The following is a 14,948-nucleotide window of genomic DNA, read 5'->3' on the forward strand; positions in this document are numbered from 1 at the left end:
TACAAGATGCCAAAATCATCAAATCATTCATGTTATTAATCTTGTGTGTTTGCTGACTGGCAAGGCTTCCAGGGAGTCTGTCTCTAAAGGACTATAAAGCTTTCAAAATACAGTTATGAAAAGTGGTAAATCCACACTTATATTACCACTAAGACAAGAAGGTAGGTTTTCAAAAACTAGTATGAAAATTTAACCGCAACAAAATTATAGTGAAGAAAATTCTAATTTCATGTATATGATATTTATGAGTATGTGTGTTTAATATGTAAAATTCATTAAACCTAAAAGTATCAATAAAAGTAAAATAAATATCCACTCTATGAGGTAAAACAGAAAAAAAAAACAGTACCACACGCACATTGATGTAGTTATGGTCTTCTGCTGAGGACAGTAATTTTGCTTCATTACAAAGATCCCAGTCCTTGGAGTTAAGAGATCATTTTCTGACTTTATTGTATTCTCCTTGTTGATGCATTAGCAACTACATTTCCTAGCCTCTAATTTTCATTTGGATTACAGAGGTCTGTCTGGCAAAAAAAAAAACTCATTTTCAAAGACCATTCACAAAATAAAACTTCGTAAATTTTATCTCCTTTGACAGCCATCAGCAGTAACTTTATTATTTATGCCAAGATAGACAACCATGGTGGGGTCTTGGTTCTACCACTAATCAGCTTACTTGCCAGTTTTGAGCCACAAATCTAGTCATATCTGAAATCCGAGTGTTGAAATGGATTATATCTGAGGTGTCTTTATGCTTGAAAATTGTATAATTAAGTTACCTTTTCCATATGGGAATTTAACCAAAATTCAGCTTTACTGCAGAAAAGAGGGTTAAAATGTGCTCCCCAATCCCACAGAAGAGCAAATACAAAGCAGAAAGCTGTCTTAGTATTGTTTTTAAGAAAAAGGTCATATTCTTTGGTCTACTACAGCCAAGCAGTGTACATCTATCCATCTCTGTGTATATTTCAGATGATAAAACACAGGCTCTGAGAGATTATGCAATATACCCAAGATTATAGAGCTAGCAATTGGTAAAGCTGGGGTTCAAACTCAGACCCTTCTGACTATGAGGCTTGATGCTTCACTTCTCAGGACAAAGCTCATTGAGAAGATGATAACTGAGAGGTAACTCTATTGCTAAATCTATTAAATAGCCCACTGATGCTAAAGTTCCCATCACTTTCTACATTTCTTATGAAAGTTCTATCCATTCCTTGGTACCCAAGAAGGTAATTTCTATCTTTCACAAGGAAGTTACATTCAAGTATTCCACACAAGCTGCTAATGACTGGCTAGAGAGGCAAGAATTAAGGTAAATGACTTGGTACTTGATAATGCATTTTATGATGATAATGGTACTTCTTGAAAATTAGTCAGACAGGTATGGGGGCTTGGTAACAGAGCCCAAGCAGAGAAAAGAAACAAAACAATGTACTTTCTAGTGCTTTTCTAGCAGGATTTCAAGATCTCTCTGATTACCAGGGGGAAATTATTCCACTCTTTCCACTGGCTTACGGTTTCCTCAAAGCTTCGTGACAATGTTACCTCATCTCAGAAATCTCAAAGACTAGCAGATTGAGGACACTGAACAAGCAAGCATGTTTAAAGTGACATCTTACAACATATATCCCAAACGTCCTCACTGTATTTTATTGTAGTTTTCAGCACAGACTGGAGCCCACAGATCTGGATCTGAATGTTGGTTCTGCCATTTACTAGTGCTACGAGTTTGGTCAAAATTATAAATCTCTTGCTTTAGCTTCTTGTCCATTAAAGACTGATATTGCCAGGAAGCTCATGAAATTGTTGTGAGCAGTCAAATCACATATATAGAAGGACTGAGCACAGTGCCTACCCCATGAGAAGCTCCCAGTAAAAGTTAGCTGTTATTACTATTATCAAAAAGCAATAAGGGGTGTCTGGGTGGTTCAGTTGTTTGAGCATCCAACTCTGGCTTGTCATAATCTCACTGGTTCGTGGGTTCTAGCCCTGCCTTGGGCTCTGTGCTGACAGCTCAGAGCCTGGAGCCTGCTTCGAATTCTGTGTCTCCCTGGCTCTCTGCCCCTCTCCCACTCATGTTCTCTCTCTCTCTCTCTCTCTCTCTCTCTCTCTGTCTGTCTCTGTCTCTCTCTCAAAAATAAATATTGTTTAAAAAAGCAAAAGGATATGAGAATTTGTATTTTTTAAAATAACCCTGATGACAGAATGCTGTTCATAGTAGTAATTAGGTCATGGAAAAAAAGTTCCACTCTAACAAGTTGCATACAAGATTAAGGACGTACATAATGTCGTATTTTTTTTTTATTTTTTTAATGTTTATTATTTATTTTGGGGGGGGGGGGGTGGAGCTCATATACAGCATGAGCAGGGTAGGGGCAGAGAGAGAGGGAGACACAGAATCCGAAGCAAGCTCCAGGCTCTGAGCTGTCAGCACAGAGCCGAGGTGGGGCTCAAACCCATGAACCGCGAGATCACCACCCCAGCTGAAGTCGGACACTTAACCAACTGAGCCACCCAGGTGCCCCCATAATGGTTCATTAAAGGGGAAAAAATATACACATACAACTGATCCAATTATTAAAAAAAAAAAAAAAAAAAAAAAAAAAAAACCTATATTTCCACAAAAAAGCCTGGAATGTCTAGATGCATTCAGCAGTTGTTATTTGTGAATCAAATTTTATTTGCTTCTTTTTTGCTCACCGGTGTTTTCTCAATCTGCAATGACTATTTTGTAATAAAAATTTCATCTTTAATTTTCTTAAAATAAGAACTATATTCATACTTCAAAAATTAAAGTGAAATTTTAAAAAATCTATATAAAGACAATGTCAGGTAATAAATATCAGAAGTTAATGCCCTGATAGGATTTATGATCTACTATAAAATTAAAAGCTTGAAAATCAAGGTGATTATTTTCAGATGGTTAAAATAGTGCTTAAGGCTTTGTATTAAGCAAAACAGATGATATGACATATTAACACTAAATATTTTTAAAATCCAGGGCAAATCTATAATACCTTTTAAAATTCAACATGTATTAGTTTCTAATGATTTTTCCATGGGTGAAATGTTCCAGACTTATCTTTTAGCACCAAAAGACACCCGATTTGGTTTGTAGTACACACTCACGTATGGCTTATTATCTACTCCTAGAAGTTGGCCACAGCAAAGTGGGATGTTTCTACAAAAATGAGTAGCAAAAATTACTAAAATTGTTTTCAAGTGGACTGAAGAAAAAGTACTGTTAAACGGACATTCGAAACATGCTTTTTGAAGCAATCAACAAGTAATATTCTTTTTGAAGGGGATCATGGGAGTTAACTCGATAAGAGCAGCCCCTTGGCTAAGGATGAACTGTTCATCTTGCTTTGGTCATGACAGAGTGCTAAGGATAGATGTCCATTTAAAGGTTGTGATGTAGTAATCAATATTGAATTCTCTGATGTTTTAAATGTAAGGCTGATTATGCAAGGAAACTGAGGGGGAGGGTGGGGAAATCACAGAAGTAAGAACCCAAGTTCATTTTGCAGCCCTACACTTGAAAATGTAGCAGCGCCCCTCATCATCTTCCTGAATCTCGGTGACTTCTCAGTAGTTCTGCCCACGTTAGACCTTCTTTGTAAATTATGCAGACCAAGCTGTATGCCTTGTTCTCTCTATATGCTTCCCCAAAAGTTTACTTCTCTCATTATAAATATTTGTTTTCTATATAAAACTCAACCTAAACCTGAAATGCTAGCTTCTTGCCCTTTAAATGTGAACAAGGACATGGTCTACCATGTCCAATGTCACTGACAATATGGGATTATTCAGAGATACACATGGACAGAACAGAACAGGGAAAGAACTGTGTCTCAGAAGTTGAGAGAGGGGAAATTTCCCAGATGAAAGACGTGAATCACAGTGTCAAACTATGAGATAGGAAGTCAGGTAGCACTGCAAAGAGACCACACAATCTGCATATGAGAAGGTCATCAGTGTCCTTTACCAGAGCAGAAGAAATGACTTGGTATGAGTGGAATAGTGATCATGGTGGGGAAGGAAAGGTAAGGGAGAAATCGAGGAAAACAATTACAGAGAATAGATTGCCTTCAAGGTGTTAGGGCTATGTATAGAAAGAGAGTCACAAGGCATTGTATGAATTTGTTTGAGCCTTGTAAGTGTCATGGTTTGACTCCTCTGCCTGAGAGGGAAGCCATCCTCTGTGTCCCAACAGACCCTTTGTTGAAATCTCAAAAGCTGAGCTATTACTAGCACTACTTCGTGGACATTTTCTGCACTCACCAGAAAGACCCCTCTCTTCTCGGCACTGCCCCTCCACCAACTAATGGAGATGTGGTATTGCCTGCATATGTTCCCTTCCATTCTCTCCTGGTAAAAGGACACCTTTCCTTTCAGAGAATACATTCCAAGCAATTTGACTGGAACCAGCCACCTCCACTCCAAAACATGGAGGCATTTAACTGAGGACAGCTCAATGGAAGCATGCCATCTCCCTGGCCACCTGGAATGATTCAAAAAAGGCACAGAATCCTAAGTAGGCCAGTCATAAGAAACCTCCTGGGCCTACCAAACAACAACAACAACACTATACACTCTTTCTCTGGAAATACTAGTTAAAAGAGTGTCATAGCCTAGAGCTGCTTCTGTAAGAAGAAAGCTGCCTGTGCACAAAGCTAATATGGAGAGGAGCAGAGTAATGGGAAGAGGGATGTATACTCTGTCCTGATGATATTAGTTGTGCCTAACGTGTCATTTCCTGAACTTCCTCGTGATATGAGCCCATAAATATCCTCTTTGCCTAACTTATTTCAAATTGGGTCTTCATCATTTTCAAGAAGAGATTCCTAATCCCATTCACACCTCACTGATCTTATGTTTCGGAATATTGCAGGAATCTGTACCAAGGGAATCCCTCTATTCCACTAGATTCGACATTTCTTGAGGGCAGGAAAGACATGCATCTACCATAATGACTTGCACATAGTATCTGACCAATAAATATTTACTAAAACAAATGAGCAAAAGCAGTTCCTTTATGGTGCGCCATCAAGAGCTAAAATTAAACAACTCAGCAACTAAATGAGAAGATCACAACGAATAATATACAGTGATCTGGTTTGCTGTGCTGGTTCCCCTCCATCTGTCTAACAAGACTGTCCTAAGCATGTTTATTCCTGTGCCACTCCTAGCTCCATCTCCTTCTCACCTTATTCACTCAAGTGGGAATGGAATATTCATATTCTAAACTGGATTTACAGACGTGGAAATTGTCTGTCTACGCAATTGTCAATCTTTTTGAGAAGATTAAAATTGCATTAAGAACAAGAATAAGGGAAAACTCATTGCTAGACATAGCCCTCGAAATCAGGAAATATATGTGCTAGCATGATGCCCTGCACATACTGCCTGTTGTTCAATAAATATCTGTTAAATGAGGAAACATCCTAGATGGGGACAATTTGAAATTTCAGTCAGTAAAAATCTGAGTCAAATTTAGACTGCTGACTAAATGGAGAAGAAGAGAAAGGCAAGAGGTAAAGGACTAAAAAAAAAAAAAAAAAGTCTTTCTTGGCTTGGACAGCCATATTCTGCTACTGGCCAGTGTCCCAATACTGGCTCTTCCTTGTAGTGTGTGTTTTATGAATCCCTAGAGAATCACCTTGCTGCGGTTCTTGGGCACTGGCAATGCCATAAATGCTGACTGAAGGAACCCCCTCAGCTCCCACATCAGACCACCAAGCTCTAGTCTTTCTGCTAAGGGTGTCTTCCTCTGGACAGGAAATTCTTCAGAGTAGGGGTGGGAGTGGGGAGAGAGGCAGTGGCTGAAGACGCCATAATTGGCTCCCTTCTAGAGGATTCACATATCACCAACCTCCAGGAGACCACAACTTTTTCCTACTAGTTGTGGAAATGAGGCTTATTCCTACTGCAACCCTGTGTCTTTGCCATGGGCTCTTGCCTTCTGACTTTTGCATGCTTATGATGGGCACCAGAACCTATGCTCCCATAGGCCAGCCCATACACCAAGCTCCCTGAGTGGTTCCCCCACATCCTGTCCACATGAGTTTTGTGGGAGCAGGAGTGAAGAAGAGGGAAGAACGAGAGCAATACTTATGCAGCCTTAATTCTCTAAACTGGAATTCTCACTACCAGACTCTTCATCAATCCTATTATACTCTTCCTTCCTCTGCCCCTCACATACCCTCTCCAGGTGAGAGAGAGGCAAGCTGCAAAATAAGCACACAAATGAGATTTCTCAGTCTCCTAGCAAATCCTGAAGAGACGGTTTGACCCACATTATTCTTGGTCCTTTTGGAGCCCTGCCACAGCTCTCATACAACTCAGTAAGTCAAATATAATGACCTGCTATATAGGTGAAATTACTGCATATCCTGGTTTTGAAAAACATGACTTTGCTATGATTTGGGCCACATCCCACAAAGTTCATGGATCCACCTTTTACCAGATAATCATCTGAGGTTGCAAGTTGGGAAAGAATTCTTACCGTAGGAAATTCCCATTTACTTTTTTCCACTGGTAGGGCTAGGATGAGAACCTGGGATTTATTTCCCAATCCAGAGCCTCTCTCCTGACACACTGATGAAAGGAACAATAATTTCCTAATATAACCCTGGAAGCAGAAAAATAATCAGAAATGAAAAGAAAAAAAAATTCCTCCTCTGTCCTTCTGTATAAAACAAATAATCCTCTACATCATCCTACACTGCATGTGTGATAAGGGGCTCCATCCTCTCTTGTATCATATTTGGTATTCATGCAATCTTTCTCCTCCTACAGTCCACCTAATCTTATGAAACATAATTCTTTTCTCTCTTCCTCCTCCCTACAAACACTAGATTCCTGATTCTCCTGGAGTATGTGCAAACTATTACACTAACCTTCTTTTAAACCAAGAACCATACTTCAACCTAAAACAGCTGTTGGACAAGTGTGTTTACTATTTTATATTATGAGCTTGGTTTTTAGCATCTTTTATGACAAAAGAGTTGATTTTTCCCCTTTACAAAGTGGCTGTGGCATTCTGTGGCGGCATGCTACAGGCACAAGTTCATGGCAAGTTCAGAGGAAAGGAATGTTCAAAGAAAACCGAACCCAAAGCATTGTGGGTAGTGATATGGAAAGTTGACAAAACAATGATAAACAATGGGGGGAAAAAGAAATAATTAAGTGTTCTGAAGCACTGTATCAGCATTTTATGCATTGTTAACTTTTTTTTAGGAAACTGTTTTATTGTGTGTGGTTTCATGGAGAGATACTAACCCAGTCTGTTGAAACACCCTTCTGCATGTATAATGATTATAAAACTTTTTTTTTTAATAAAAAAGAAAATGGGCAAATATGTCTGCCTGAGATAAGGCCTTCTGAACAAAAATATAATACATGGAAATCCTTTCTTGAAGTGCTTTGTGGATTTAAGGAGGTAGGAAACTTAAAACAGTAGAGTTACAGTAAACACATAAGTCTAAACAAGGTGTGAAAAATTGAACTATATGCTGCAACAGGCAAAACAAGAAGTAAAAGTAGCTAACAGAGGAAGGTAAATGCTTTACAGATACAAAGGTACTTCTAAAAAACAATTTGAGCTCCTGAGATCTGTCAAAGAGACACATTTTGAATACTGGTAAAATGCAATCCTACATCAATCACAGTTCAGCCTATATTTACTGTCTTGTTAGGTCCATTTCAATGTAGATTATGTCCTTTTATTTGCACTCATTTAGTTTCTGGAATGATTTTAGGCACTACGGATTTGTGAGTGGACAGAACACACAAAACTCCCTGCACCCATGAACATTACATTCTAGTGAGCAGAGAATACAATCAACACAATAATGAAGCATATGTGTATGAGAACATGGTCCATACAAGGAGAAAATAAAGCAAAGAAAACAGATGTATTGTGAGGGGTTGGGGCAGTAGGGGGAGGTCTGCTGTTTTAGGGTTTAAAAGTCATAAGAGGAGAAGTTAATGAGGTCACAATTGATCAGGCTTGAAGGAGGTAAGAGAGTAACCGTTCACTTAACCGAGAAGTGTGTGAGCAAAGAGCATATTCAAAGGTCCTGAGGTGGGAGCCATCCCAGTAAGTTAGATGAATATGAAGAAAACTAGGGTGGATGTTGGAGAGGAAACAAGGAGTGGAATGGTTCATAATGAGTTAAAGAGGTAACTAGGGAATGGGAAGGGTCAGGAGATCATAGGTATTATAAGGACATTAGCTTTTATTCTGAGGGAGAGGAGAAGTTATAGAAGTATTCTACAAAGTGACATGATCTGAGATATCATATGCTAACCATTTCTTTCCATAAGACATTACAATATACAAGTTTTGAAGCCTTTTAAAAAAATGTTTGAGAGAGAGAGAAAGTGCAACAGGGGAGGGGCAGAGAAAGAGGGAGAGAGAGAATCCCAAGCAGGCTCAGCACCATCAGTACAGGGCCCAACATGGAGCTCAATCCCACAAACTTCAAGATCATGACATGAGCTGAAGTCAACAGTCAGATGCTTAAATAGCTGAGTCACCCAAGCACCCCCAAATTTTCATTTTTTTTTCCATTTTGTGCTATGTTTTTTAAAACATCTTTTATGGGCCTCAAAACCTAAAAGGACAAGATGGGGCCAGGAAGTAAAGAGAGAAGTGAAAATATTGTATAATGGTTACCATAATATCACTTTCTTTCCATGAGTACCTAAGATACTACATGAATTAAGTGATTTTCATGACACCCTGCTAAAGATCACTGATTGAATCCATAGTACCAGCCAGTAAGTGTGATCTGCCTTAGCATACCAAACCAACTTGATTCTGTCATATCTTAGAGAGACAATTTACTTCTTCTTTATATAAAACAGGTCGCTAGAAAGAAAGAAGGGACATACATTGTTGATGTTGATGTCACTCAAGTATCTGTTCGTTTTGTTCAGCACATGTAAGATGCTAGAACAAGAATGAGTTGTCATAGTTTTAGAGATGTTTGATAAAGAAGCACTGAGACTGGATAGCTGGAGGAAGGATAAAATCTCCTAGCAGGCCAGGCTGCACAATAATCAGTATTGACTCAAATCAGATGCTATTGTGCATTATCAATATAACAGGCTGAGACTGGAGTTTTCTTTAGAGGAAAAACTGTTTTGAAATAACACGGTAAAGCAGGCTTTTTCAACACCCATTCTAGTACAGTGCTACCTACAATAGCTGCAAAATGTACTGCTTTCTTGTCAACTATAAATACAGGACTTGGTCAGTAAATCCTTCACTTATTATTCCATATTCAGAAATTTGAGAAGCTTCCAGAAACCTACAGTCTTTAAACTAGTGTTTAACAAGGAAGTGGATATCGGGGAGGTATGAGGAACTGAGCTAATTCGGGATAGGAGGTTGCTGATATTTCAAGGTTCTCTAAACACATTTCATATTTCAATGCTACAACCTTCTTGAAGTATCTCTAGGATAAAAGACAAGGAACTATTCCCTTTCAAACAGAGGAATAGGGGTCTGTAAAACCTAATCATTAGGGACTTAGCCAAGTTAAAGATGCATTTCAAAGTCTGAAGAGAAGAAACATTCCTATTAAGCATTCAACTATAAGCCAGGCCACTGTATTTGTGTGTATGTGTGTTTGCATGTGTGTGCATTATGATTCCCACTCTATACATGAGGAAATTGAAGGACATATTCAAGGTAGATGCAAGAGCTTGGGCAAGAATGGGAATGCAATATTTCGAGGGTGAATGCAAATGGCACAGAAATAGAAAGTTAGCAATGGGACATGAAATTTATACGAATTTACCTGTAGAAGATGCTCTTGTGTACTATTCACCCAACAACTAAAGATCTTCCCTTCAGTTTGAAGCACTCACTGTCCCAGCTGCTGGCAGCACTGAATGCTAACAGCTCACAGCTGATCCCCTCTCTGGGCACTGGCTCCGTTGAAGGGAGCTGCCTCGCTGGAGGCTAAACTCCTCCCCAGGGGCAGCAAATGTCTAATGACTGCTAAATAAAGAGGTACAAAGGACAGCCCCCTACCTCAACTCAGGATAACTCCGAATGGCCAGCCCAGCTCTAGAGCTCCCCATAGGATTGGCTGTGTCCTCTGCTGCAACTGCATCTCAATTCAAACTCTCCATCTGCCCATCCTGCTTCCCTCACCCCTCATAGGTATTGTTCCCAAGAGCACACAACAATAAACCTCATAGATGCAAATACCAGAGGCTGAGAGTATGTTTCCAAAGGAAGCAGACAAAGGCAACACCACAAAAAAATAGGCACTAGATGATAACGTTTCCCACTCTCTGAACGAATGAGATTAAAACGTAGTGACTGATTCTACTAGGCACTTCCATGGGCTAGTGTTAGTTTCTAATGCAATTCCCATTATAACTGGAAGCAAGTCACAAGTACTCATACTGTTACAAAATGCTTGTGTTTAAGTCAAAATGATAATGAGTCATTGACTTAAATGAGGAATTGTCAATTAGTAAGTGATTTTATAGGGACTGTGAAGTCCCTCTGTATCTCATGGAAGCTATCTGGTGGTCAAATCTGGTATCAAATATATCTAATTAACTGCATATCCCTTAACACAGTAAAACATGTTTTCTTGAGAAGCTTGATAAATATTTGATTAATTCTGTAATTGTGTAGGAGTCCAAGGAGAGTAAAAAAAATGTGGCAAAAAGAAAAATATATTTCATAGTAACAGACTGCTGAGTTTCATGTAGATCCAAAGAGAGACTCATTATTAAAGAAATAACTTGAACATTAAGACCAGGAAATAAGGATCATAAGGAGTCAGAATGGGTTAAAGTGGTAACATAAAGAACATATCAGATATACCATACTGGGCATCAGTTGAGATACCTCATGATGATTTTGTTGAGGTCAAGGCAGAGATATCAGCTGAAAAATAATATAAATAGCTAAGGTTATAAAATGCTGGACAACTATATCCAGAGAGAACAGCTACCATAATTGATAGTTGGAAGGAAAATTTTTGGTGGCTCCACGTTTTCTCTTTCTCATCTTGTCTTGGTGATCTACAAAGGAATGGGGGCACATAGGGAGGGCCTGGATTTATAGGCTAGAAGCAAGTGTTGATGCAAACAGAGCTGGCTTTATTTTCTAAGACGAAAATTCACTAGGACAGGCACAACATGTTATCTAAAGAATTATTATACAATCTTAATCAGAACTGTACAATACAATCCTACAACAGGCAATAACATGAAGTAAAAAAGGTATCACAGCACAGGACTTTCCAGATTATGGAGACCTCAAAGATTAAGTGTTACTCAGAAGACACTGGCAACTGACATTTAACAAATATATATTGAGCTTCTCACAGATGCCAGGAACTGCTTTATGCACTGAAGATATAGCTGTGAACAAGAGATACAAGACCCTGTTGCATTCTAATGGTGGGAGAAGCAGAAAGATAATAAATGGCTAAAAAAAATCTATTATGAAAATATCCTGTCATGATGACTGCTATGAAGAAAACAAAAACATGGCACTATGATAAAGAGAAACTGAAGCTACCTTAGACTGAATTCAAGAGAAAGCCTTCCTGAAAAGGTGGCATTTGAGCTAAGGGCTCAATAGCAAGTTAAAAAATCAGCCATTTGAAGGTATGAGAGAAGAATATTCCAGTCAGAGAGGACCAATGCTAAAAGGCCTCATTTGGATAAGCTTGGAGAGGATACTCATTTGGCTGAAACATACCGAGTGAAAGATATCAAGGTTAAGAGTTGAAATCAGAGACATAAGCAATAGTCAAAGCTTTATGCATTGATACATGGAAGAGACATAATGGATTTGTTTGGAAAGATCACTCTGGCTGATATTCCAAGAACCAAATACTACAGGGGGAGGTGGTCAGAATGGAAGTTCAGAAACCATATAAGAAGCTATTGCTCTATGGGTCTCCTGGGTGGCTCAGTCAGTTAAGCCTCCGACTTTGGCTTGGGTCATGATTTCATGGTTCTGGACTTTGAGCCCCGCATTGGGCTCTGTGCTGACAGCTCAGAGCCTGGAGCCTGCTTCAGATTCTGTGTCTCCCTCTCCCTCCTCCTTTATGCCCTCTCTCTCTCCTTCAAAAGTAAATAAACATTTAAAAAAAGAAGAAGAAGAAGCTATTGCTCTAGTAGGCAAGAGATGATGATAACAGGAAGCTCTAAGAAAGTGAAATTTAACGAGACCAATCATAAGGCTTGTTTTTATACCCACAACCGCCCCCCCCAACGACAGCACAATATAAGATAGGAGATTCATGAGTGAGAGAAGCACAGATTTTAAAAGAATAGGGTAAAACAAAATGGTGGGGGTATGTCAAATGGACATGGAGGCCAACCTGCAAAAGCTTCCAATGGCCAAAGCTGGAACAATTTGAGCCACAAAATGAATAATATAGTACGGAATTATAATCCAAAGTATCAAATATCCATGAGTCCACACTATTTTTAAATAAATGATTGAATGGATAAATGGGAGAAACTGACAAATTTCCCATATAGAATTCCAAACAATTTATGTAAATACTCTGCCTCAAGGAGATGGAGTTTAACTATTCACATCTTGAGTATGGACTGCTCTTCCAAAGAGTACAGTATAGAAAGAGAATAAAGTAACCTCACAATAGAGAAATAATAGCCAGGTGATCAACGTTAGTGTCAGTGATAAGTCAAGTTGACAGTAAATGCCCTTGATATAGTAAAAAATAGTACATTTTTGTGATCTCCCTAAAACCCATAACCTCAGTACAATCATAAAAAAAAATTAGACAAACACAAATTGAGAGACATTCTATAAAATACCTGATTGCCAAGGTCATGGAAAACAAAGAAAATCTGAGAAACTCTTACACTTCAGAAGAAAGTACTGAGACATGACAGCTAAATGTAGAATGTATCCTGGATGAGATACTGGAACAGAAAAAGGACATTTCCCTACAAACTAAGGAAACCCAAATAAAGTAGACAGTTAATAGCAACGTGCCAATGTTGGTTACTTAGTTGTGCCAAACATAGCACAGTAATATAAAATGTAAACAGCAGGAGAAACTGGATGGAGAATATATGGAAACTCCATACTGTCTTTCAACTTTACAATTTAAAACTATTATAAAATTAAAGGTTATTTTATTTAAAAAAAAATCATAGGGACCTTGGATTGGTTCCCATCAACAAAAGTATGGCATCTAAAAAATGGAAGCCAAAGGCCTCCTTCACTCAGTCTTGTTGAAACACAGCCATAGTGCTTTGGGGAACACAGTACTGCTAGGTGCCATGCTTGGAGAAGAATGCAGAAAAATGCTCCAGAAACGAGAGTAAGCAGAATGGACAGAGGACTTAAACTCATGACATGTGAGAAACAACTAAAAATACTGGGAATACTTAACCTAGGAAACAAGGAAAGCAAAACAGCTATCTCAAAATACATGAGGGTTTTTTTTTTTACAAAGAGTGAGTATTGGACCTTCTCCTAAGTCTGAAACTGCAGCACTTGGTAAAAATGGAGGGAAGACTGTGAGTGGGAAAATATCTATTCAAGAAAAGGAAGAACATTTTAAACCTAGCATTGCCTGCCCTGAGAGGCAAACACATGCCCTTCCAATATTGAGCATTCAAGCTTCTGCTGGAAAGATGTTTGTCCAGCAGTTGTAGAAGACGAGATGGATATTTGAACTCCACGGGACTTTCTAGGTATTCAATACAAAAATTTAATGTCTTCCTGCTTCTCTACCAGCATTTAACTGTTGATAAAACTGGTAGTGCCCCACATCAAGGTTATAGTAATTTGTATATTCTATTCACTTTTAATTTTTTATTAAGGAATTTATTAATTTTACCTTTTAAAATGTATTATAAGGTAGATAGTAGTTAGACCTTCTCAACTCTGTTAATAGAATAATATGGAGTAACATATTCATACTTCTTCAGCACAGACCTCACTCTTGAATTCAAGATTCACCTATTGGGGGCACCTGGGTAGCTCAGTTGGTTAAGCGTCTGACTTCGGCTCAAGTCACGATCTCATGGTTTGTGAGTTCAAGACCCGCGCTGGGCTCTGTGCTGACAGCTCAGAGCCTGGAACCCGCTTCATATTCTGTGTCTCCCTCTCTCTCTTTGCCTCTCCTCCTCTCCCTCTCCCTCTCAAAAATAAATAAAAATTAAAAAAAAAAAAAAGATTCACCTATCCAATTGTTTATTTGACCCCTCCACTGGAACGTCTGATACACATTTCCAATTCAAGTCGCCCAATACAAAATTTGTTTTTCCATCTAAACCTCCCTCAGTCTCATCAACAAATACCAATCTATACCTAATCTCTGTCCATTTATCTCCTACATCCATTTCATTAGCACAGCCTCAAAAACCTGTATGTTGTACTCACTTTGGCAGCACATACACTAAAACTGGAACAATACAGAGAAGATTAGCATGGCCCCTGTGCAAAGAGAACACACAAATTTTTGAAGCGTTCCATATTTTTTGTATAGTAACATGATAGCTATTCTTGTGGTGAGCATAGCACAACATATGAACTTGTTGAATCACTAAGTTATATGCCTGGAACTAATGAAATACTGCCAACTATACTTCAATTTAAAACATTTTTAATTTTTTTTTAATTTTTTTTTAACGTTTATTTATTTTTGAGAGACAGAGACAGAGCGTGAGCAAGGGAGGGACAGAGAGGGAAACACAGTATCTGAAGCAGGCTCCAGGCTCTGAGCTGCCAGCATGAAGCCTGATGTGGGGGCTCAAACTCACGAACCGTGAGATCAAGATCTGAGCCAAAGTCAGATGCTTAACTGACTGAGCCACACAGGTACCCTTAAAACATTTTTTAAATAATAATTTAGGGCACCTGGGTGGCTCAGTTAAGCATCCGACTTGACTTCGGCTCAGATCATAATCTC

General features: G+C 38.7%; 1 protein-coding gene, 1 long non-coding RNA gene and 1 other non-coding gene across 7 annotated transcripts in view; 2 read left to right on the plus strand and 1 right to left on the minus strand.

Moving 5' to 3' along the window:
- The window catches only part of SOX5 (SRY-box transcription factor 5), a 1,011,771-nt gene that overhangs the window by 887,928 nt on the left and 108,895 nt on the right, over positions 1-14,948 (minus strand). The window lies entirely within an intron of this gene.
- Positions 8,034-11,485, plus strand: LOC132695243 (uncharacterized). The gene is made up of 2 exons (XR_009617795.2): positions 8,034-8,193; positions 11,373-11,485. It is a non-coding gene; the product is annotated as an uncharacterized LOC132695243 (long non-coding RNA).
- LOC132660428 (U6 spliceosomal RNA) lies at positions 14,412-14,518 on the plus strand. Its single transcript, XR_009601779.1, has one exon. It is a non-coding gene; the product is annotated as a U6 spliceosomal RNA (small nuclear RNA).

This window comes from Panthera onca, chromosome B4, assembly GCF_046562875.1.
Source record: "Panthera onca isolate mPanOnc1 chromosome B4, mPanOnc1 haplotype 2, whole genome shotgun sequence".
Lineage (NCBI taxonomy): Eukaryota > Metazoa > Chordata > Mammalia > Carnivora > Felidae > Panthera > Panthera onca.